The following is a 27,297-nucleotide window of genomic DNA, read 5'->3' as shown; positions in this document are numbered from 1 at the left end:
CAGGGTTGGGTTTACTTCGTAAACCTTAAAGCATCATGCAGATGTAAATTACTACTGTTACTGCTTGTTAACACTGATCTGGAGGCTCTGAGTCCATTTTGTAAGTCAATAAGGCTGTACCCAAGGACCTAGAAGGCCACATGTGGCCTCGAGGCTGCAGGTTCCTCACTCTTGCAAGACTCAGGTTTTGTGAGATTAAGTAATTTGCCTCTGGTCACAAACCAGTACCAAAGTAGGATTTGATTTCAGATCTTTTTCACTTCTAGACTGACCCTTTATCCAACCAGACCATACTATAAGACTGCAATTAATGACTAAAGTGAAGTTTCAGAAGTAGCCATGTTTTTTCACACTTTGTATTGCTCACTTACATGGTTACTAAAGAGCTAGAAAAGCAGTGTGACATATCAGGCAAGGCCTGGATTTGGAACCTGAGGAACTGAGCCATAATCCTAGTTTCCCCATTTATTAGATATGTGACATTGGGGTCATTGGTACATTAATAATCTCTTCTGAGCCTTAGTTTCTTCATCCATAAACTAGGGTGGGGGTGAGTAGTAGAATAGGGGTTGGACTAGATAATCTTTAAAGTCTCTTCCAGCCTTAAATTCTATATTTGATGGCAGGTCTTTGGGCAAATTTTTCTTTTACATCCCCTAAAGGAGTTTTGTATTTCTTCCCCTTAACTTGCAGGTTCCCAGTGCCCTTGTGCTACCCCTCTGCCTGCTCAGATTCCTCTAGTGCAGCAAAGCAAACCCAGGTCTATTCTGTCCAGTCTCCCATACTTCAAGATTAACCCTCTCATGCTCCTGTCTTATGAACAGTCCCATCCCTTCAATGAGCTGTGCCCAGGAACAATGAATGCATTTGATTAATACACCCACATTATCTCAGAAATGGGAAGTGAATAGAAGACATCTAGGTCGACCCATACTTGAAAACACATTCCTGATTACAACCTGACAGGTGGTCATCCAATCTTTGCTTGAATCAGGCAATAATGGGGAACCCACTGTCTGAGGCAAACCCTTCTACTTTTGCATAGATTTAAATATGCCTCTTCACAAGTTCACCCTAGGGCTCCCCTGGGCTAAAGAGGACCAGTCCAATCTCTCTTTCACACAGCAGTCTTTAAATAAATACTTGAAGACAGATACTCCTTCCCCCTGAGACTTCTCTTCTTCATGCTAAACATCCTGACTTCATTCAAGGGGTTGGCAGTCCTCCTATAGAAGCTTTCCAGGAAGCGTCCTTCCTAAAATATATCACCTAAAACTAAACAGAATACTTCAGATGTGGTCTGATTAAATTAATTTTGTGCATGACTGAAAGCCAGAATAATTTTTTAAAAAAAATCCCTCCCAAGGGTTATTTGCATTATAAAAAGCTAATTTATTAACCTAAAGTTACGACTCTCCATGAATTATCAAGTTTCAGGGGAAATGTTCAGGGTCAGAGGTGCCTTTCTGTTGCTTTCAAATTATATTTAAGTATCTGCCTACTCTGTTAATGTGCAAGGCCAGTGACTCCCCCCTGGCTGGCTCCCTCCCCCCCCTTCTCCTCTCCTTCCCCTTCTCCTCCCTTCCCCCTTCTCCTCCCTTCTACACCCTTCCCCCTCCCTTCTACACCCCTCCCCCTTCTCTTCCCTCTTCCCCCCTCCTCTTTCTCACCTCTCCCTTCTCCTCCCCCCTCCTTCTCCTCCCCTCCTCTTCCTTCCTCTTCCCTCCCCTTGTCTCCTCTCCTCTCCTCTCTTCTCCCCTCCTCTTACGGTTGAAGCTGTGATATCATTGGAGTGAGAAACTCCCAATAAGAGCACTTTCTGCCAATACTGATCAGACATTCAAATGGGAGCATTGAGAAATTAAATGATTTGCCCAGGAATACACAAGCAATATGTGAAAAAGGATGGACTTTGATCCAGATCTTCCTGACTCAGGCCAACGCTGTACCACACACCTTCTCTCCTTTTTGCACATGTTTCCAGATGGAGAGAGCCGCAGCTTCAGTTTCCACTGTTACTTTAGGTTGGTTTGCTGGGCTCATAAGTTACTTAGCATTGCTGAAGCTAAGCCTTCTGAGTTGTAAAATGAAGACTGTGTTGTTAGAGACTTCCTCCCTCCCTTCTGGGGATGCTGGGAGAAGCAACGTGTTAACAGTTGTAAATTACTTGGGAAATATGAAATTTGGTATGATGCCCCATGACAAGCAATAATTGTGACAGCCGTGTCTCCTCAAATGCATCCATAATGCCTTTCAGATGTTAGGCAAGCATTAGCCAGTACCGTTTCCACGAGCTGGGAAGATTTACAAAGTAATCCACAAAGTATCCCTGGGGTAACAGATTCTGCAGTAGATTTTTCTAGTCTCAGATTTAGTGTTAGGCAAACTGTAATTTGTAAATCCCCAAATTTCATAAGAGCAGTAACAGCAGCAGATGGTGAAAATACATTTCTAATTCATTTTAAGTCTGCTCAATGAAATGAGTTCTCTATGTACTCCTTATACTCTAATTATTTTCCTATAAGGCTCTTGCTATTTCTTCTAAATAAAATAATTATGAAAGGCTGAGAACAGCTTATGCTCACTTCTGCTGAGAATCATCAGCAATTGGGTTATATACTGTGTCTTGATAGTAATGATAATAGTAACTCACATTTATATACATGACTAATTAATTAGCAACATAAAAATAATAGTACAGCAGTTCGTAGCTGGAAGTTATCACAGAAATTACTTATTCCAATTCTCCCATTTTACAAACAAGGAAACTGAGGTTTTTAGAAGTCGAGTGACTTGCTCAGGGTCCCACAACTAATAATTACTGAAGTAAAACCAGAATCTAGGTCCCCAGACTTGTCATTCAGTACTTTTGTTCTTCCACTTTTCTCACCATGATTGCTTCCATAATGACTGTGTATATATTTCCCAACCTCCCTATGGGAAAAGATAGATAGATAGATAGATAGATAGATAGATAGATAGATAGAACATTTATAAATGCTATGTACCAGGCACTGTGTTAAGTTGGTGGAAGCATGGGGCAGGATATAAAGAAGGAAAAAGGCAAGCAGAGGGTTTTCCACTGTAAGGAAGAGTGAGGAGAAGAAAGGAAATTAAATGTCTTATATGTGTCAGGCACTGTGCTGAGTATTTTAAGAAAAATTACCTTATATGATCCTCATAGCAACTTTGGAGGTAGGAAGGTGCAATTGCTACCCACATTTTACACTTGAAGAAACTGAGGTAGACAGAAGTTAAGTGATTTGACTGAGGTCACAAAACTAATACAACTAACTAAGTATCTGAGGTCAAATTTGAGCTCAAGTCTTCCTGACCCTAGAGGCCTAGTGCTCTATCCACTGTACCATTCAGCTGTGTTTAGGTAGGCTGGGCCTTGCAAGATAAAGCAAAAGCCTAAAGGGTATCTAGCCCAGACTTTTGTTAGAAGTAGAGAGAATCTTGGTAATGTCTGTTGTGTTAGGGTCATATCCTAAATCAAGGCTTTTTTTTATTCCTCGTAGTTTGGGACACACACAGACACACAACACACACATACGCACAAACACCATAGACCCACAGCATTCAGTAAGCCCAATCATTTGTTAACCCGGTCCACCTATGTGATGGGTAGAATTGTCCCCAACATGTATTTTGTAAGTTTCCTTTCTTTCCATGATTATTTAAATAAGCATCTTGAATCCTCCCGGATCTCATGATGGTCACTTAAAATAACTATTTGATATATTTTGTTACTACTACCATCTTTACACATATGAAAAGTTGCATAGGATGTTTTCAGGTCCCATAGCTGGCACAGGCATAAAAGACTGGCAGAGATGACTGTGGGTGAGAGCAGCACATGCAAATAATAATGACCTGGGCCAGGTGCGATAGCACAGGTGAGTGATTCCTGCTGCAGGGGAGGCTGAGGCTGGTGGATTGATTTAGCTTGTGAATCACGAGCGGCAGTAGGCCTGACCAGGTGTTCTTAGCAAGTCAAGTACAATATGGTGATCTCCTGGGAGTGGGAGATAGGGCACCAGGATGCCTAAGGAGGATCAAATAGGCCCAGGTCCAAAAGGGAGTAGGTCAAAGCTTCCATTCTGATTAGTAGTGGGATTGGCTTTGAGTGACTGCTGAAATTCTAGCCTCGTGAAGATAGGATATCCAGCCTTAAAATAATAAAAATAAACAAACAAATAAGAAAATAATGCCCTTCATACATTAATCTGGGCATGTAAGATGTGCCACTGGCAGAGATATACTCAGTCATGAACTCCACCATGATAGATGCCTCTGAGTATCGATTGTTTGGCTCTGGTTTCCTATTCTTTTTCTCTGGATCATTCTTATTGAGCAGGTTCAGCTGGACCCTAGTGCCCCATTCAGACAGATCTTTAGGTATGGCTCAGTCTTCAGAATGATGCCACCCTGTTCATACTCTCAGGACAGCCCCATAACAGTACAACTCAGGCTCCATCTATGGTAGGACACAAAAGGGTGTTAACAACAGTTGCTCTTAAATTAGATGCTTGGGCCATTTCTGGATAAGTTGAAGGTACTTTTAATCTGTATAATTTTCTAATTAGGCCCATACTCAGAATCCAAATGGGTTCTTTCTCCTAACAGCTCAACGAACTGTCACAGAAATGCATCTGGTTTAGAGTATCTTCCATAATCCTCTCTGCCTAACCTAATGCAGCCATAATTAGAAAACATCTCCTTCCATGGAGTGGATGATGAATCCTCTTGGCACACTGTGCATGCCCATGGCCTTAGTATTTGTTGCTAGCAGAATATGTACAGTTTCTGGATAACTGAAACTGAGCATCTGTTTAGTGTGATCTTAATTTCGAACATCAGATCATTCCATGTTCTCTTTCCAATGCTGTTGTTGTTGTTCAGTCATTTCAGCCACACCCAACTCTTCATGACCCCATTTGGGATTTTCTAGGCAAAGACACAGGAGTAGTTTGCACTTCCTTCTTCAGTTCATTTTGCAGATGAGGAAAGTGAGGTAAGCAGGGTTAAGTGACTTGCTCAAGGTCACATAGCTAGTAAGTATCTGAGGCCAGATCTGAACTGAGGAAGATGTTTTCCTGACTTCAGGACTGGCACTCTAACCACTGTGTCACTTAGCTGCCCCTTCCAATTCTGGTCAATGATTTTAAACTACATTAGTAACCCTGGATTGTTGTTTGTAATGGTTATTTAATGCTGTATGTTGCCATAATGAGACTAGATTTTTCCTTTTAAAATTTCAGTTGATTTTGCTCATTTGTAAGGGGTACAGTCACTTAAATCTTTCTCAGGTAGTTTTCAAAGAAATCAGGTGCTCAGGGATTGCTAAGAGATATCAACAAAACAGGGTTAATAATTAACTCTGACATAGTATAAACAAATAAGAGAATAAATGAATGGGGACTGATTTTCTCCTGAGGTGGGAAATAATATAGTGTGGGAAAATACTGGTTTTTTTCTGATCGAGAAGAGACAATCTATTTATTCTTTCCAAGAGGAGAAATGAAATGTTTAGCTTCTAGTATGGATTATCTACTCACAGGGAGAAAGGAAGAAGGCATTTTTAAATAGGGAGGTTACAGAGGCAGATGCAAGGATTTATTTCTCTTCTTTCCTGGTGGTTTCTTCTTCAGTAGCAATTGAGAGTGAGGCAGATTGAGACAAAGGCTTTGGGTTAAGAGCAAAACTAGCAGTGTTGTTTTTTGTTTTTTTAAGAGCAAGAAAATGCAGAGTTTGATTGTTTGAGGGCAAATGTTCAGGGACAAATACTACCTGATTGGTTAAAGTCTTTATAGTTAAAAAGCATAAAAGCACCAGGAATGATGACAGCAAAGAGAAAAAATCATAGGACTATAAGATCTCATACACTCTTATAGTGTGGTAAGCTAGGAAGGGCTTTGGGTTTGCTGTGCTATTTACCATCTTGAGCAAGCCACTTAACTTCTCTTGATTACAGTTTCTTCAACAGTAAGAATAAAGGGGTTGGATTCGATGGCTTCTAATGTTGCTTCCTAAGCTCTAAATCTGTGTTCTTAGATTCTCATTTGTTTAAAAGAAAGTTTGTCTTAAAGTAACATCTTTAGTGGGCAGCTAGGTAGATAGAGTGCTGAGCCTAGAGTCAGGAATATCTGAGTCCAAATCTAGCCTTAGACATTTACTAGCTGTGTCACTCTGGGCTAGTCACTTAACCTTGTTTGTGTCAATTTCCTCATCTGCAAAATGAACTGGAGAAGGAAAGGGCCAACCACTCCAGTATCTTTGCCAAGAAAACCTTGAATGGGGTCACAAAGAGTTGGATATGACCGAACACCATCATCTTTAATATAGTATTTCCCTAAATGTTACTATTTTAATAAAGAGATATCCATTTTTATATTTTAAAGAGAAATAGCACCTCATGGTAACAAATAATGAATGAGTATCTAGAGCAGAGGTCTCAAACTTGAGAAACCTACAAAACTCCAAAATTCTTCAGTGCTGCCAAAATCAGATTAAAATGTAACTGAGGGCAAGTAGAAGCTAGTGACTTTATGAGAAATCAAGATATTATAAAACAGAACCAAAGGAATGAAAAAGTGGAAGACAATGTGAAATACCTCATTGGAAAAACCACTGACCTGGAAAATAGATCCAGGAGAGATAATTTAAAAATTATTGGACTACCTGAAAGCTATGATCAAAAAAAGAGCCTAGATATCATCTTTCAAGAAATTATCAAGGAGAACTGCCCTGATGTTCTAGAGCCACAGGGCAAAATAGAAATGGAAAGAATCCACAGATTGCCTCCTCAAAAAGAAAACTCCTGGAATATTGTCACCAAATTCCAGAGCTCCCAGATCAAGGAGAAAATACTGCAAGCAGCCAGAAAGAAACAATTTGAGTATTGTGGAAACACAATCAGGATAACACAGGATCTAGCAGCTTCCACATTAAGGGACCGAAGGGCTTGGAATATGATATTCCAGAGGTCAATGGAGCTAGGATTAAAAGCAAGAATCACCTACCCAGCAAAACTGAGTATCATGCTCCAAGGCAAAATATGGATTTTCAACAAAATAGAGGGCTTTCAAGCTTTCTCAGTGAAAAGACCAGAGCTGAATAGAAAATTTGACTTTCAAACACAAGAATCAAGAGAAGCATGAAAAGGTAAACAAGAAAGAGAAATCATAAGGGACTTACTAAAGTTGAACTGTTTTGTTTGAAAGATGATGTGTATGATTCATGAGACCTCAGTATCATAGTAGCTGAAAGGAATATGCATATATATGTGTATGTATATATATACATATGTGTGTGTCTATGTATGTATATATGTAGGTGCATATATATATATATGTATATAGACAGAGGGCACAGGGTGAGTTGAATATGAAGGGATGATATCTAAAAAAATAAAATCAAATTAAGGGATAAGAGAGGAATATATTGAGAGAGGGAGAAAGGGAGAGATAGATTGGGGTAAATTATCTTGCATAAAAGTGACAAGGAAAAGCAGTTCTGTAGGAAGGGAAGACGGGGCAGGTGAGGAAGAATGAGTAAATCTTGCTCTCATCGGATTTGACCTGAGGAGGGAATACCATACACACTCAATTGGGTATCTTACCCCACAGGAAAGAAGGAGGAAGAAGATGAAAAAGGGGGGACAATAGAAGGGAGGGCAGACAGGGGGAGGAAGTATTCAAAAACAAACACTTTTGAAAAGGGACAGGGTCAAGGGAGAAAATTCAATAAAGGGGGATAGCTTGGAAAGGAGCAAAACATAGTTAATCTTTCACAACATGAGTATTGTGGAAGGGTTTTACATAATGATAGGCATGTGGCCTATGTCGAATTGCTTGCCTTCTTAGGGAGGGTGGGCAGGGAGGGAAGAGGGGAGAGAATTTGGAACTCAAAGTTTTAAAAACAGATGTTCAAAAACAAAAAAAGTTTTTGCATGCAACTATGAAATAAGATACACAGGCAATGGGGCATAGAAATTTATCTTGCCCTACAAGAGAAGAAGGGAAAGGGGAATGGGAGGGGAGTGGGGTGACAGAAGGGAGGGCTGACTGGGGAATGGGGCAATCAGAATATACACCATCTTGGAGGGGGCAGGAGGGTAGAAACAGGGAGAAAATTCGTAATTCAAACTATTGTGAAAATCAATGCTGAAAACTAAATATATTAAATAAATAAAATAAAATTAAATTAAAAAAAACAACAAAAAATGTAACTGAGGAATTTGTACCAAAATAAATAATACAACACAACATAGATAGTTAATTTGTGGTTTTCTAAATCAGTGTACAACCAGCAGATCAGTTTCTATTTGAATTTGTCACCATTCAATGATCTACAATAACTGTGGTTATGAGAAGATGGATGGAGCATGTGAAGAAGAGCTCTAATATGAAGGACAACCTTTCAATAACTGAACAGAGACTCAGAAGGCTTAATGAAATGGAATGACTGGATCTGATAGGAATATGAGAAAGGCAGGGGTGACTTGGATAGGGATGAGGAAGTAACCAGGAAGGGTAAGGGGGGGGCAGCCTATGTATGAGTCCTAACTATGGGGATTCAGGGTGGAGTAAAGAGCTTACAGAAGGAGGCCTAGAGAAGGAGAATAACATTGATATGAATATGATAATCAATTTTATCAGAAGTATAATAATTAAGGGGCAGCTAGGTGGTACAGCGAATAGAGCACCAACCCTGGAGTCAGGAGTACCTGAGATCAAATCCGGCCTCAGACACTTGACACTCACTAGCTGTGTGACCTTGGGCAAGTCCTTAATCCCAATTGCTTTGCCTGCCCCTCTCCAAAAAAAATATAATAATTACTATGTTGATGTGAAGTGGGGTGGAGGTGGATTTAGGAGTAGCACTTATTTTGTTGGAGACCCCAAAAAATGAAGGATCAAACTCTGACTGTTGTTGAGTCAACTCACTTGCGTCTGACTCTTCATGACCATTTTTTGGAGTTTTCTTGGCAAAGACACTGGAGGGGTTGGCCATTTCCTTCTCCAGCTCATCTTACAGGTGAGGAACTGAGGCAAATAAGATTAAGTGACTTGCCCAGGGTCACACAGCTAGTAAGTGTCTGAGGCCAGATTTGAACTCATAAAGAGGGGTCTTTCTGATTCCAGGCCCAGCACTCTGTCCACTGCCCCACCTAGCGGCCCTCAGCTTCTCATTGTTTCTTCTCTAAAGAAGGGAAAATTGCAGAATCATCAAGAGTGGGTTTAGAAATCTGAAGGTACAGATCTACTCTACTCTGTGTTATAAAAAAAGGATTATACACCCCTCTCCCCTCCCCAACTTACTGAAATGATAACTCTGGTTTTTATTTTTAGAAAAAAGTACTTTTCATTACATAAAAATTTAATGGTCTTTGAATGACAGGGAAGTTCCAAGTGGCTTTCAGTGGCTGCTGCTGTGGGTGAGAGTGAGTGAGCAAAGCCTGCGTGGGGGTGACTTAAAAGTAGGGTAACTAGTGTGTGAGCAGCTCAGAGGAAAACACTTCCTGTCTTGTTACAACTTCTTGAGAAGTGACTGTAAGATTCTGTCCTCTCTTAAGGGTCTATAGTCTCTCTCCTTTCCCTTCCATGGATGAGTAAGAAGAGTTTAAAGTATGGTATCAATACGCATTCCTCCTTTTGCAACCTAAAGTGACTGTATTTTCCACTGGTTAATGTGGGGATTGGAGAATGGGAGAGCAAGAATGGATGCCTATTTGGAGTAGAACACAGGAGAAAAGGGGATTAGAAAAGCTAATTCCTTCTCTCTTGATTATTGTCCCACCTGGCTAGAGGTTTTTTCTTTCACTGTCTAGCCTTTGAATGAAGGTTTAATTAAGAGACTTGCAGCCCAACTATGGATTACAGTTTAGTCAGACTGCAGAAACAGAATGGCTGTTATTCCTCTGTGTATGAAGATAACCCTGCTAGCAATGAAGCTTCAACAGCCAAAAAAATTCATGTGATTGATCATGGATTGTATTAAGAGAGGCATGGCTTCAAGCTCTAAGTCAGTCGCTCTGTACTCTGCCCTCGTCAGATCATGTCGGGAATATTATATTCATTTCTTGGCACTGAATTTTAGAAAGGACATTGATAAATTGGAGAGAATCCTGAAGGGGTTAAGCAGAATAGAGGTCCTTGAGGCCATGCCATATATATGAGGATCAGTAGAGGCTCAGGAGGGACATGATAAATGCCTTCAAGTGTGAGAAAGGTTGTCTTGTGGGAGAGGAATCAGATTTGTGCAGTTTGACTTCAGAGGCTACAACTGGTGGAAGTTGTAAAGCAGCACATTTAGGCTTGATATGAGGAAAAGCTTCCCAGGGTCCTGATTTTTGCTCCATCTTGTTTGAGACTAGAAAGACTTTCAGAACCTTGTCTACTGATATCGAGGGAGATGGTTTTGGCCACTCAGCAGATCCATAGGAGAGAGGGAGACCAGTGAGGAGGCTAATACAATAGGTATGTCGAAGAGTGTGGTGGCTGGATGAGCAGGGAGAAGGAGAGAGATTTGAGTTCTGTAGTCAAAGGTAGACTTGGCATGACTTGGCAACTGAATGGATAAGGGGTGGGTTTGGTGGGAGATTGTGATGCTGAATTCCATTTTGGAAATGTTGAGTTTGAGATTCCTATGGGATATCCAGAATGACCTTTCCTGCAGGCAGTTGAGGATGCATGACCCGAGAAGAGGAGAGAGATTAGGGTGAAATATGTACATATACATATACATATGCATATACATACACACGTGCATATACACATACAATGCATATACATACAACACAACATATATGTGTATATGTACACGTATGTTTGCATACATGTATACACACATATGTGCATTATATACCTATATAAATGCATGTGTATATATGAATCATTTTTTACTATTTTATCTTTCCCCAATTACATGTTAAATTAATTTTTAACAATTTTAAAAAAAGTTTTGAGTTCCAAATCCTATCCTTCCCTCCTTCCCTCCCCTATCCCTGCTCTGAGAAGGTAAGCAATCTGATACAGGTTATACATTTGCAATCTATATAAACCATTTGTGTAGAGATTATACTTTAATCCATAGTTGCTTCTGAGAGGTCAAACAAGGTATAAATAGACAGGAGAAAAGGGCTCAAGACAAAACCCTGAGAAATAGGCATGCTAAGGGGGAAGGAGACAGATGATGATTTAGCAAAGGAGATAGAAGAACAGTCAAATAGGCAGGGGAAAAAAAACAGGAGAAAGCTGTGTCACAAAAGTCGAGGATGGAGAGAGTGTTGAGGAAGAAGGCATTGTAAGTAGTATAAAAAACTACCTATATAGTAAAGTTTTTAGAAGCCTGGATGGAGGGATATTGGAATAAGCCAAAGCAGAGGGTGCTAGTTGATAGCGTCTATGAACTCATAAATGCAGTCAGTTGTCAGTTGTGGTTAGAATTAAATAACTGAGAAAGGAGGAACATGCTACTAAATGTCATTTGTTCTAAGGGTCTTCCTGGCACCAAATACAAGGAGCGAGAATCAGGCCTCTAGTGCCAGGCCTTTTGGCCTATAACTCTGGGGCCCCAGATGGTGGCCAGATCTACACACACTACCTCCTATTTTTGCTACTGTGGTGGTGATGGCCTCTCTGACATATTAAGATAGTTACAGATGGTCAAGACACACCATTGTTTGGCTCAGGCAAAATCCTTGTAAATAAACACTCCAGTTATTCATTTACTTCTTGCACCTGTTCATTGTTTGACCAAATATCCTCATTGTTGTTCACTAGTGTCTGACTCTTCATGACCCCATTTGGGGTTTTCTTGGCAAGGATGCTGGAGTGGTTTGCCATTTCTTTCTCCAGCTCATTTTACAGATGAGGAAACTGAGGCAAACAGGGTTAAGTGACATGCCCAGGGTCACAGAGATAATAAGTGTCTGAGGCCAGATTTGATATCAGGTCTTCCTGACTCCAGACCCAGACCTCTATCCACTGTGCTACCTAGCTGTCCTAAGTATTCTTAAGCCCTTTTATTTTGTCCATGTTGATAATTATCACTTTTAGAAGGTAAGCTCCAAGAGTCCTAAGGCTGGGAATAATTAAAGTCAGGGTTCCAAATATCTGGCCCCCAATTTTTTTTCATCTATAGCTGCTATTTTTCACTCAGCTATATGAGGTACTAAAGATAGGGCTGGGTGGGAATCTGACTCACTGACAGCCAATCCAGAAGCTTTTATCTGTGAACTTGGTCAAAAGTATGACTCACTGACATCCAATAAGGAGCATAGGATATTAAATTCCACTCATCATGTTGATCTGAGGCTGGTGTAACATGTTGTGCCATGTCCCAATATTAAGAAATCCAGGATCACATGAATTTTTGTATCTTTGCAGCTTATTCTGTACAATACCCACTCTTTGTCACACATATTTAACAAAGAGGTTCTGGTCATGATGACGATGATTTTCTTAGCTAGTTTTACACTGTACTTTTTTTTTTTAAAGAAAAATGCAGCAAGGCAAAGAAAGCCCTATAGCTGATTGATAGGCAAATAACCCTGAGTCATTTTTAATAGAAAAATGAGAGCAGAGGAAAAGGTTAAGTCCACACTTGCATTTTACTGCTTTTTCCAAAAACAAAACAAAAATAAAAAAATAAAACAGTAAGTTATATTTGTCTCATGCCACCTTTTGGGTCTCAAAACCTGGCCTTCATTTCAAGACAAGGCTTATGAGGAATGATATTTCTAAATACTAAGGGAAATTTTTGATTGATAGTCTTTAAATTCTCATTCCTCTCAGGGTTAAGCTTTGAAAAAATTTTAGGGCAGAATAAAAGGAGGAATGGACTCTTTTCAGAGTGAATGAAGCTGTTCTCATAATAATCCTATCCTCTCAGATTACAAGTAGGAGAGGTTTGGAATTCCCTCTTTCTAAATGCCAGGTTGGGGAGGGAAGCCAGTGGGTAGATCATCCATACTGCATTGCATCTGGCTGAAGATCTGTGTTATTACCTCACTCTCCATCCCTTTGTCAGATAGAAAGAGAAAACAAAATTATGCCTTCCTGATTTGGCCATCCTTTCTTATAATGCTGACCAGGGTTTGAGGCACAAATGTGTGGGTAGGAGCAGCCTGTAACCACTTACTGGCTTTTTACCATTGGTCAGCTCCCAGCCTACCAAAGGCTCCTCAAAATAAGTCACATGGTACCATCCTAGAAATAATGATGCCCTGAGGGAGACTGAGCTTGGTAATCTTGAGACTCACGGCTGATATAAATATACATATACCTATGTACACACACACACACACACACACACACACACATATTCTTTGTAACCTTGGGTGGAAAGATGGGATTGGGGGTGGGGCGGGGCAGACATACTTGAAGCATAATTTACAAACAGGCAGTCAGGACAAAATCAATGAGTACCAGTAGACAATATCAATGAACTCATAGAAGGAGCAAATCATCAGTTCTGGAAGAAGAATTAGATAATTGAGGAAGGAGGAAAAAACAACTAAACACCATTTATTCTAAGGATCTTTTTGGTCATGAACTAGAAAGAGGGAAAGTTAAGCCCCTAGAGTTAAACTCCTCTGGTCAGGCAGATCCTACCTTTTCCAGAGGACACAAGCACTCTAGGTTAGGAGGAACTATAATGAGGACAGATTGGGTTTCAGTTAATTATGGCCCCCCCCTCTCCCCATCTCCTACTTTCTGTATTACTGTTGAGAATAAGACACCTTCCCAGTCCTTCATGTTCACAACCTAGAAAATATCCCAGATTCCTCACTATCTTTCATTCTCCATATCTAAGTTGTTGTCAAGGCTTGTTGATTTCACCTTTGCCATATCTCTCAAATAGCCCCCTTCTCACCTATGATACTGCCACCACTCTGATACAGGCCCTCACTACCTCACTCCTGGACTGTTGGAATAGCCTGCTGGTTGGTCTGCCTGCCTGAAGTCTTTCTCCATTCCAATCCACCTTTCATTCAGCCGCCAAAGTGATTTTCCCAGACAGCCCAGATCTGATCATGTCACTCTCTACTCAAGAAACTCCAGGGGGTTCCCTATTGTCTCTAGGATCAAATACAAAATCCTTTGTTTGGTGTCCAAAACCCTTCATAATCTAGCCCTGTCCTAACTTTCCAGTCTTCAGTCTTCTTACACTTTACTCCCTACTACATATGTACTTTTCAGTTTAGTGACATTGGCCTCCTGTATGTTCCATGAACAACACAATGCATCTCTTAGCTCTGGGCGGTTTCTCTCATTGTCCCTCATGCCTGGAATGCCATCTCTCCTCATCTTTGCCTGCAGGCTTCCTTTAACTAAAATCTCATGTTCCACAGGAAGCCTTTTCCAACCCCTCTTAATTCTAGTGTCTTCCTTCTCTTAATTGTTTCATATTTATCCTGTATATAGTTTGTTTGTACATAGTTGTTAGTTGTCTTTCCTATTAGACAGTGAGCTCTTTGAAGACAAGGACTATCTTTTTGCTTCTTTATGTGTCACTAGTGCTAAACTGAGTTAGTAAGCTAAGGTTGGATGGTAGTGTTTCCTTGTTCTCAAAGAGGACCAAAATGACATCATTATGCTAGAGTCAAGTTACAGTGTGTTGGACTGTGGTTGATCAAACCAATATGAGCTCAGAATGCTCTGTCCCAGGTTGGGCACAAATAGCCCATGTGAACATTTGGGGTGGATTCTCTAAATTTGTGTATCTTGTGTTTCTTTTGAGCTATTTCAATTCTGCTTTGCTCATAGAGCACAGCACCTTCTGTGATGAGGGCATTCCATGCTGGGCAGTCCTGTGCCAATGTCTCTCATGTTACACAATCAATTCCAAAGTTCTTAAGAGAGACCTTGAGAATGTCTTTGTATTGCTTTTTCTGACCACTATGTGAGTGCTTGCCCTGAGTTCACTATAAAATAGTCTTTCAGGCAAGTGTATGTATGGCATTTGAATAATGTGGCCAGCCCATCAGAGTTGTGCTCTCTTCGGTAGAGTTTGAATGCTTGGCAATTTAGTTCGAGTAAGGGCCTTGGTGTCTGGTACCTTATCCTGCCAGTGATCCTCAGAATCTTCCTAAGACAATTCAAACGAAAGTGATTCAGTTTCCTGGCATGGTGCTGGTAGGCTATCCATGTTTCACAGGCATGCAACAATGAGGTCAGAACAATGGCTCTGTAGGCCTTTGTCAGTCTAATATCTCTTCTTACCAACCAACCAACCAACCCCATGTGATATCTTTCTATGGTCACAATAGCTTTCATAAAGAAAAATCCTCAAGTTATAAATTGGATCTAAAAGCAAGGCCCATTGTTCCCTATTTAAAAATCAAACAAACAAATGGTAAAAAGAATTCAGTCCTTCCCCATCCTTCTCCCTCCCCTCCTCACTTCACACACAAAAGCTTTATGCTATGGGAACAGATTAAACCTGAATAGGAGGTTCTCCTAGCCCAGGCAGAGAAATAGGCCAAAGTGATAGCACTTGGAAAGGCTACTTTGGAAACATCTGATGTAGGGCTTTTTTTGGAAGATGTTATTTATCTGAGAAAGACAGTCAATACCCTTTCTACTGTGGATGTCAGTTTATTGCAATCACAGTTGCACTGCTGAGATGCCAATTTATGAGTAGAAGCTGCCAAAAGGAACAATTTTCACAAAATGCACCACAAAATGATTTCCCTGAGATGTTCTCTATTGTAGCTGGCAAATGTTTATGGCTTCACTGATCCAACAGGCCCTGGGATCTTGACAGATGGGGTTAGATCTTTCTTTGCAGTTGGCCACCTTGTTCTTGGGCTTTGAGGCACCATTCTTGCAAGCTGAGCCAGTAATGCTATAGAATTACACTATGAACTAAAGGCCTTGAAAGCAATTTGGGTTTCTTTTCACTTCAGCACATACTGCAACAGAAAGTGACCACATTGAGAGGAGTGTAATAGCTCTGGAAGTTTTAGAACTTTGACCCACTTAAAATGATCTTTGTGTTCAGTTTGTTTTTCAGTCATATTTGACTAAACCCCATTTGGAGTTTTCTCGGCAAAGATATTAGAGTGGCTCGCCATTTATTTTACTGAGGCAAACAGGGTTAAGTGACTTGCCCAGGGTCACACAGCTAGTGAGTGTCTGAGGTCACATTTGAACTCAGAAAGATGAGACTTTCTGACACCAGGCCCTTCATCCTATCCACTGTGCCACCTAACTGCCCAAATGGTCTGTGAGCTTAATCTGAAACACTGAACTTTCCTGCAAAGGAGATTAAAAAAATCTTAAAGATTCTTAAGTCTGGCAGTTGTATGGTTGCCATCGTCTATATACCTTTTCAATATAAAATGAAGGTAGGAGTTTTATTCTTTTCCATTGGCATTTGAGAGATAAGGTAAATTACTCTGCCGTTATGTATTTGTCTCCTCATCAATCAACTACAGTCTCTTTTCCTTTTACGTGTGATTGGGACAGTGGAGGCAGCAGGGTAGTGCTGAACTATCCTTCCTTATTCTTCCTTGGAGGTGGTCCCCCTCAACCCTACATCCTATCTCAGCTATTATCTCTCTCATTCCTCATGGTAATAGTGATCCTGGGGCTCATCATACCAGACCTCAGCATTCTTGCAAATCTGTGACATCATCACTACCAGCAAAACTTCTCTTGTTCTTCTGATTTGGGGAGAGGAGGGGCTGAGATTTCAGTCAGGCTCTCCAAAGCTCATGGAGACAAGCATTGGTTTATCCCCAGTTACCCATCTGTCACCAGTTTCAGTTTGATGTTGAACATTCCATGGAAATGGGGGCCTGTGAACTATGGACTGACACAGAGTTAGCTCTGGGGGTAGCCGACAGGGAGCCAAATCAATTAATTAGTGGCTGGAACTAAGGCAAATATGCTAATTTAAAAAATGTATTCATATTAATAGTTCAGGTAGGGAGGAAACGGTATAATATAGAAGTTCTTAATCTGCCTTTTATGTCATGGATTGCCTTTGGTGGACTGGTGAAATCTGTGGATGCCTTCTCTGAATGTTTTTAAATGCATGAACTATGTAGTATTACATTGAAATACAGTCTATCTATCTATCTGTCTTTCTATCTATTATCTATCTATCTATCTATCTATCTATCTATCTACCTACCTACCTACCTACCAATTCATGGAACCCAGATTAAAATCCCTGCTCTAATAACAAGGTTACTCAGATTTTGAAAGTGTATACTAGCCAGAGCTGCTTCCAAAAGAATGATGAAATCATCTATTATTTCATGGAGAAATGGTATTAATAATGATACTGATTTATATTTTTGTGGATCATTTCTGCAAGCTCTGCAAGTTATAGACCTTTTCTCTTTCACCCTCATGACATCCTTATAAGTTAGACATGTAGCAGTTAATAAGGAAGTCATCTCTGAATATAGTTGCCACATATGGCCATCAGTCTATCGTGACCATGGCATAAAATGACAGGGCTAATATTATTTATCATTCAACACTAAAGAAATAGTGTCTGAAATGGGACCTTTGTCTCAGGATGTATAGTTTACGACCCATTTTGAATCTGTTTTTCTAACAGCTTACCTTAGATATGAGGTGATTACTTCCCATGTATGTCTTTTCTATGGAGAGAACAGCAGAAGTTCATGGCTAGGATACCTGCCCTAATACTCTGTGCCATCCTTATGATGGATGAATGGACCCAAGTGACCACTGGTACCATGTGCTTCTTTAAGCAACAACAGCCTCTTTTCACATAACAGACCTATCCTAATAATTTCCCCTTCAGCAGGGTACATTCTTCACCTTAAGTAATCACTAGAAATTCTTTGGCCAGGTCTATAAGTCAGTATTACAGAGGCATAAAGAAAAGGCCTATTTTCTGTAAGCTTATTAAATATCCATATCTGAGGCTAGCCAACTTCTTGTACCAAGAGAAATGTTTCACAGCTGGGGCCCTGTACTATATATTAGGTATTACTTGAGCAGATAGTGCAATGTCTCCAGAGCCAGAGAGAACTATAATTGAATGAATGGCTGACTACTCCTAAACTCGAGTGAAAGTTAACGCTTCAGTGCATACAATTTCTTTTATTGGGATTCTAATTCCTTTCATTATTCTCTTGCAATTACTGTGAATAAATCAGACTAATTTATTTATTTTTTTTGAGGGGGGAAGGCAAGGCAATTGGGGTTAAGCGACTCACCCAGGGTCACACAGCTAGTGTGTCAAGTATCTGAGGCTGGATTTGAACTTAGATCCTCCTGACTCCAGGACTGGTGCCACCTAGCTGCCCCAAATCAGATAAATTTAACAAACATGGACCAGATCTGGGTTCTAGTCTTGGCTATATCAGTAAACCACCATATGACCTTGTGTGGTTGTACTGCCTTTCTCTGGGCCTCAGTCTTCTCATCTATAAAATAAGGACCTTGAACTAGAATCAGGGGTGGGGAACCTGCCGCCTCAAGGCCACATGTTGCTACATCCTCAAGTGTGTTCAGTCAAAGGGCCACACTTGAGGACCTAGAGGGCCACATGTGGTCTTGAGGCCACAGGTTCCCCACCCCTGATGATGATTTCTAAGGTTCCTAGCCTCAAAAAGAGATAAGGGCAAATTGTCAGAAATAAGAATTTCATTTTTTCTCCTATTTTTTCCTTTCAGTATAAAATTAGTTAGCATATGATTAAAGGCACTTAACATTGAATTAAAGAACCACATTCCTTTTTCTGAGAAATTCTGCTAAGTAGAATGTGAGAGATCCAAGATGATATAGTTAGAGGATCTGATTCTCTCAGGAAAATGCTGTGTGTGGTAGGCAATGATGCTCAGACAAACCACAACAATGGCACAAAAATCATCTGAAAGTGTTTTTCCCTGTGTGTTTAATGTTGCATGTCAAAATGTTCCTGTAAGGAAGGTATTTGAGCATCATGAGAATCCTGTGTCTGCCTAAATTATAATATTATTCAGAAGGAGTCAGTGGCAAGTTAAATCAGGTGTTAAATCAGAACGGCTACAGTATACATGTAAATGAAGTAGAAATGCACTAGTTTCTTATTCTATATAACTTGCTCTGTGAAGCTTTGGTAATCCATTGGTAATCTAGTAAGCAGTGTCATTCATTGAAAACTAATTTTAAGAGGTTTGAGTTTGGGTCACAATTCAGTCGAACAGCATAGCTAATGTATATGGCACTTTATAGAGACAGAATAGTATAGTGAATAGAGGGTTGGCCTTGGAATGAGAAGTACTGGGTGGAATCCTTGCCTGTGGTAAGTATTGGCTGTGTATCCATGAGCAAGGCACTTAATTTCTGTCAAATGTAGATCAGTAGAGGGAGTTTGCACCCTGGAAGTTTCCTATACTGATAAAATCATAATTCTAGACCAAATAAATAAATGTGTGTTTACCTGTGTACATGTGTACACAGATAGGAGAGAAAGAGAGAGAGAAGCAAAGAGGAGAGAGAGGTGGGGGGAGGGAGAAGGAGAAGGAGAAGGAGAGAGAGAGGGATATTCTAAAGCACTTTTCATCTATTATCTCATTCAGCTTCACAACAATCCTATGGCATGGGAAATGTGATTATCATTGACCCTGTATTACCAATGGAAAAAATGAAGCTCAGGAACTTTATGTGACCTGCCCAAGACCACATATATATTTTACATAATGTTTTAAGGTTTGCAAAGCACTTTAGAAATATGATCTCATTTTATCCTCACATCATCTCTGAGAGGTAGATGCTATTATTATCTACATTTTACAGATGAGGAAACTGAGGCAGACCCAGGTTAAGTGTCTTGCTCAAGGTCACACAGCTAGTAAATGTCTGAGGTTGGATTTGAACTCAAGTCTTCTTGATTCCAGGTCCAACCTTTGATTCACTGTATCCTCTAGCCGAAAGTAATAGAATTGAGACTTAAACCCCAAATCTCACATTAAATGATGGGCTCTTTCCCTTTCACTGTTTCTGATTTCCAGCATGTTAATTTGGAACAAGCAGTGGTGGCCTATCATGTTGTATATCAAAAGACTCTGATGTTAATTTATTGTAACAGTTATACTGTTCTACAAGGTGAATTCTTTTTTAAAAGTCATACTATTTGCGAACTTTAGCTTTAAAGCTACTGGCCTCTTTCCAACACATATTTATACCTTTTCAGCCCTAACTTTCATTACCTGTATTGACCACTTAAAAAGACTTGAAAGTTTTAAGGTAAAAATCATGAGTATTATAAATATAGCAATTATTCAGATTCTCACTCCTGTCCATTTCCCTTCTTGCCATTTAATTAAACAACCTCCTAATGAAACCTGATAATACAGCAATTCCTATTTCACTGCAAGGACTCCTGAGGAAACAAACCTCAGATGGTTGGTTAGTTAACCTACTCAAGTAGAGAATGAAGCATTCAGTGCCAAGGGGAGAAAGGAGGAGCTACTGCTATACTATTTACAGAAATCCCCGTACATTAACTGTATTTTCTATTTCTCCACTTTAGATTTGTAAACACCATGGTAAGACTTCTCCATCTTCATTGAAGCAACTGCACATCAACAACCTTTAGTCATTGGCTTAGCATGAACCCTTCTCTAATACAGGCACATCATAAGGACTATATTCCTTAAAGGTTGATCTTAATGGATGTAATAAATTATTTACACCTTCTCTATGACAAGCACTCAAGCCAACCCACATGGCTTCTGAAAAGGACTAGAGATGTAAAGAGCAGAGAGAAAGGAAACCTTTGAAGAAAAAGAGACCTGCCCTAATAAGATAAAAGGTAGACTTTAAGGATATAATGGTCTCACATTTTGCGAAGGTCTCCTCTGGCTAGTCATCAAAGCAACTCCATTTTCTTTTGGCCTCCAAGAGGTTACTAACATTCTATTTTTCATTTGGAAAATAGGTATCAGGACTCTTCAACCTGACATTCCCTTATTTATCTCTAAGGTTTCATAATTCATGGAGTTAGTCATACTTTAAGTAAGCCCAGATTCTACAATTATCTTTAAAAGGGCTATCCTTCCCCCTGTCCCAAACATGTAATTTGGTGGGAACAGGGGTCGGAAATTAACTGAAGCAATTAAGAGTTGGGTTGGGGCAGAGCTTTGGAAAGGAATAATTCCTCCTTACCCATTGCCACTCGCTGGACATGCAAAATGCTGCTGTAATTCCCACCCTTTCTGGGGCTGGAGCACGCTGTCACATTTTAGAGTCAGAAGACACCCGTAGGTAATCTTGTGCTACTCCAGCGAGTGGAGAACTTCCTATCAGCAGATGGTCATTATTAACATCATTGATCACTAATGATGATGAGCTTTTATTTGGGGGCAAAGGAAGATTCTGTCAGTTTATAGGCTGCTGTGCAGAATTGAGACAGATATATTATTTGGCCAAGAGTTCTTGTGCTTTAATGTTTTGCTGCCCATTGTCCTACTTTCTTTCCATGTACATAGCTATGCAAGAACCCAAGTGGGAGCATGCGCACACACACACGCACACTTCAGCCAGCTTCCATGCATAATAATTATTGTAATTAGATCAGTAGGTGTTACTAAGGTAATCTCAGATATTCTTTGGCTTTCCTTCAGGTAAATGGTTCTCTTTATTCTGATAGGAAGGATATGACCCGCATATTTGTGTGCTGGTAAATTTTTAACAGTCGACTTTCCACCTCCACTCCCAGATATGTATTTTTGACACTCTTTTAAGTTTAATCTGCATTATTTTCTCCATCACTTTCTTAAGTCTAGACAATCAGCCAAACAACAAATTAAGCCCAAATTTGTAGCATTTGCCAATTTCTGAGGTAAAAATTCACACTGAAAATTTAACAATTAGCTAGTGTGTGACTTGGCTCCAGCCTGCCACAAACCACTTTCCATATTCTACTGGGTATAGACACTAAAGCCTGGAACAGTAAACAAGTGTGCTTGATTTCTGGCAGCAGAATTTGTTAGCTAGTCCTAATGTATCTAATTGAACCCTCTGTGCCAGGACTAGAATCTAGCTCCCTGGACTCCCAATCCAGTATTTTTTCTACTCTAACAATCATATTACAACAAATGGTGTTACAATGTGTTCTACTGTAACTAGCTTTTATGATAGAAATAAAAGAGAAAGCACAAGTAGTGATTTGCTAATTGTTTCCCCTTTGCTGTTAACATAGGTAGATGTTCAGAAATCTAACATATATGTCAACTCTGATCTGAATGAGAAATGTATTGGGGTTGATAAGCAAATACAATATCTATAATAACAAAACCCTGATTCCACAACTCATTCGCTTTTTCAGGGTTTATCTGCCATTTGAGAAGTGTTCCATTAACTGACTCTCTTAAATGAGGTCATTTATGCATCTATCAACATGAAGTGAGTATCTACTGGGTACACAGCACTGTCTGTACTAACAAATTTTCTACTACATAGGAAATAGAAGTATTGGTCCCCATCTTTGGGAAAATGGCCATCTAATGACACAGCCAGCATATAGGAACTGGAAAATGAGAATGATCATTGGGGCAGGGTGTAGCCAGAATGGCCTTTGTTTTCTTTGAATGACTCAGCTTACCTCATTGAGCCTCTGGACACTGTGGCTTGCTCTTCCGGGGCAGGAAGCCCAAAGAGCATTCCAGGAAGCAGACAACTTCCTGTGTGATGAGTCATGGGGCTGGCTGAGGGGAGGTGTTAACGGCTACGCTAGGGGGAGGGGCCAAGTCAAGAACCAATCGGCCCTGGTCGTTCAGGCGGTGCTTGATGATGTCAAAAACTCTATAAGAGGGGAGAGGACAGCTTGAAGATCCTCTTTTCCTTTTCCGGTTGGAGCCAGAGACAGTTACAGCGACAGTTACAGCGACAGTTACAGCGACAGTTACAGCGACAGTTACAGCGACAGTTACAGCGACAGTTACAGTTACAGTTACAGACACAGCCACAGCTGAAGCAGGAGCTGCCAGTAGCAGAGCTGACCTACGGGAGGAAGCTGAACAAAGACTTCAGTCCAGTGGGTAATCTTATTACCATAGAGGGGGAAACATGATTTTGCTTTACGCAATCATGCTTCTCTGTAGCCTCCTGGTTACTCTTTCAAGGCGTACTTATTGGGCCTGGAAGCTTTTGATCAATATATCAAAATGGGGTTGCTGGTTCATGGGTTGGTTACTGTGGAGCCTAAATAAATGTTTTGATTCTTCTGCCTTCTACTTTGAGAGTTTCTTATATCCGGCGGTTCCGAACGTTTCAGACATGTTTATGATCCTCTTTGAGATTATAAACTCTGCCCTCCTAATACACAGGGTTAGTCAGAGAGGGCTTTTTGGAGAGGGAGAGTCTTAACCAAGTTTAAAGCAAGATGGGAGATATAAATTGTTTGAGGGTAGGTGGGGGAGTGGTAGAGAGAACAATAAGCAAAGGCTACTACTAGTTAGAGAAGTAAAAAATCTACCCTAGAGATAGTCTACCCAAGTCCTTCCATGAGGGTGGCTAGCACTAGTAATATACTGTGTTTTATTCAATGTTTCAAGGAGGGTTGCAACAAACATTTCATATTCTTTGCCATTACTTCAATAGATTGGAGAAGGGATGCAGCACTTTTTTTGAATGAAAGAAAATACAATAATGCAAAACTCTTGAATGAAAAAGCTAACTTTCTATGGACTCTACTAGCTCCCAAGCTTGGCCAGCCTGTTAAATTCATGGCTCCTGCATAATCCTATGGCAATGTTGGGAAGTGTGCAGCTATGAGAAATCAATTTTACATTTGCCTAATGGGAATAAGATTCTCAGTGACACTGGCAAGCTGATTTGCTTCTGTTACTTAAATTGTAGCCCTGTGCTGGCTTAAAAGAAAAGGAAATCTAGATTCTGCCGCCTGCAGTTAGCTCTTTTTCCTTATAATTAATGATTTCATTCACTATGTACTTCAGCTGATGTGAATAATTTGATACTTGGCAGAGAATATTATAATCAGCTGTGGAACATGACTTAGAGCTGGCCTTAAAAAGTAAAGCTACCTTTTGCACAAACAGAATCAATGCAACCAAGATTAGAAGGAAAGTAGAAAACTAGTAAACAGTCTTTACAGCGTGTCTCTGATAAAGGCCTCATTTCTCAAATATATAGAGAACTGAATCAAATTCATGAGAATACAAGTCATTCTCCAGTTGATAAATGGTCAAAGGATATGAACAGGCATTTTCCAATGAAGAAATTAAAGCTATCTATAGTCATATGGAAAATGCTCTAAATCAATATTGATTAGAGAAATTCAAATTAAAACAACTCTGAGATATACTTCATACCTGTAAGATTGGCTAATATGACAGAAAAGGAAAATGATAAATGTTGGAGAGGATATGAGAAAATTGGAATACTAATGCATTGTTGGTGGAGCTGTGAACTGATCCAGCCATTCTGGAGAGCAATTTGGAACTATGCCCAAAGGGGTATAAAACTGATCCAGCAATACCACTACTAGGTCTGTATCCCGAAGAGATCATAAAAAAGGAAAAAAAGATCCACATGTACAAAAATATTTATAGCAACTCTTTCTGTGGTGGCAAATATTGGGAATTGAGGGGATTCCTAACAATTGGTAATGGGAAGTTGTGGTATATGAATGCAATATAATACTATTGTGCTATAAGAAATGATGAGCAGGCTGATTTCAGAAAAACCTGGAAAGACTTAACATGAACTGATGCTGAGTGAAATGAGCAGAACCAGGAGAACACTATTCACAGTAATAGCAACGTTGTGCAATGATCTACTGTGGTAGATTTAGTTCTTCTCAGCAATATGATGAGAAGACAATTTTAAGACTTATGATGGAAAATGCTAACCATATCCAGAGAAAGAACTATGGGGTCTGAATGCAGATTGAAGCATACTATTTTCACTTTTTTTTGTTTTTTCTTTCTTGTGGTTTTTTCCTTTTGTTCTGATTCTTCTTTCACAACACGACTAATGTGGAAATATGTTTAATATGATTGTACATGCATAACCTTTATCTGATTGCATGTTGTATTGGAGAAGCGGGGAAGGAAGAGGGAGAGGGAAAAAATTTGGGACTCAAAATCTTACAAAAATTAATGCTGAAAACTATCTTTACATGTAATTGTTAAAAATAAACTGTTATTAAGTGGGGAAAAAATTAAAACTACCCCAAGGTGGAATGAGCTGACTATGGAATGCTCCCTTTTCAAAGTCTTCATTTGAGGGCTGGACAACCACTAGTTGTAGAGGGAAGTTCTGTCAGGCATGGGTTGGACTAGGTATATAGCATTTGAGGTCCCTTCCAACATTTGGCATTCTGTGAAAATTCTGAAGTAGGCACAGTTTTTCTTAAATGTTCTCTCCTCTTTGAGGGCCACCCATTGCAGGTACCCAGGACTCTCAAGGTGGCTCTTGGTCGCCTAGGGCCCTCCACTGATTGTCCCATACAAGCTTATCATCCCCAACACCAGCCCATATGTTCAACCTTTTCTGTCCCTTGCATATAAATGTCAGTTATTATTATGATGATTATAATTATTATTTTAGCTGGACCTGTAACTTTATAAGTGTAGAGAACTCCCATTCTTCCCATTGGCAAAGCAAAGGCCCTGTACCAATGAAGATCAACTGCTTTGCAATTTTATAGTCTGAGAGAGTTGCCTGATGTGCTAAATGGTTAAGTGACTTGCTCAGGGTTACATGGCCAATATGAGTAAGAGGTGGGAATTAGGTCCAAGTCTACTTGATGGTGAAGCCAACTCTCTACCCATTATACAACGTTAACCTACAATCATCATCATCATCATCATCACCATCATCATCATCATCATCACCACCACCACCACCACCATCGTATTCCATTATCAATAATGGTTGGGAACGCACACAGTTGGTGGGATTTAAAGAAACATATTGTATTTTCCTTTTAACAAACCAACAAGCATTTCTTTATCATTGGTCAAGCACTGTGCTGAGTATACAAACACAAATGGGAGAGGGTTTTCGCCTTTTAGGAACTAACATTTTACTAGCCTGTAATTTTGAAGTTTACAGATAACTTTGCTTACACGATCTTACTTGAATGTCAAAAAATGCTGTGAGATCAGGACTACAGATATTATCATCCTCATTTTATAGCAGAGGAAACAGACTCAGAGTGGTAGAGTGAATTGCCTAGCTTCATAATATACTGTGCTACAGCTACCACTCGATTCCATTGATGGCTGAGTTTCCAGAAGCCGTTTAAAGTCATGGGCCAGCAGATGTAGAGTTTTAGTGCTAGGAAGGATAGATGGTACTCAAGAAATCCAGCCTATTGATTGATTTAAAGGGGCCCGGAGGTTAAGTGGATTGTAGAAGCAATGTAGATAATTGAAGTTAAAAAGAGAGAATTCAAAACACTTTTGCCTAAGCTATCTGAGTAATTCAGGCAAAAAGCATATCATTCTCCATCTGGTACAAGTTTGGCCATCTGCTAAGTTTAGTGGGTTGCCTTCCTTTGAAAGTTTTACTGGATTCTTTTATGAAAGAGGTGATGGGGAGAAAAGCAGAGTATGTAGATCTACAGAGATCTTAGGTATTGGGGATAATAAAGATTGTAAAGAGTCTGTAATCTTCTTCTTTGGAAGCATTACATAATATGCTAAATATGTTTGTGAATAGGTATTTTCCATTGCTTATACCTCCATTCTTTTAGTAACCAAGGCTCATAATTTAGACAGACATCTTTCAATCCAACATCCAACATCTAATCAGCTACTAAGTCCCCTTGATTCTACCTCCTCAAGATGGCTGATATTCATTGCTCCTTTCCTTCCTATTGACTTCATCCTGTTTCAGGTCCTCATTCCCATTCATAAGGCTATTGTAATAGCTTCATAACTAGTTTTCCTGCCTCACGTGTCTTTCTTTCCCAATCCATCTCATATCATTGGCAGAGTAATCTCCTTAATCCATTGGACTAACCACATTACTCTCTAGTCCTATGCTTTCATTGGCTCCTCACTGACTTTCAAATAAAATACAAACTCTTTAGCCTGGAATTCAAGGCTGTCCGTCATCTAGCTTCTTCCTATCTTTCTGGCCTCATTTAATACTCCTCACTTGCAAATATTCTAACTTCCAAACAAATTGCACTGCTCACTCTTTTCCTACATTATTTTATTCTCTCCCATAGTTGTCTAAGGGGTCCATCTCCTTTGCCTAGAAAGGGCTCATCCTATGTCTCTTCTTGGTCATAGCCTTTTCTTTCTTCAGTGATGAACTCTGTTGTCATCTCTTCCATGAA

Source organism: Trichosurus vulpecula, chromosome 1, assembly GCF_011100635.1.
Source record: "Trichosurus vulpecula isolate mTriVul1 chromosome 1, mTriVul1.pri, whole genome shotgun sequence".
NCBI lineage: Eukaryota > Metazoa > Chordata > Mammalia > Diprotodontia > Phalangeridae > Trichosurus > Trichosurus vulpecula.
Note: the sequence above shows the minus strand (reverse complement) of the source record.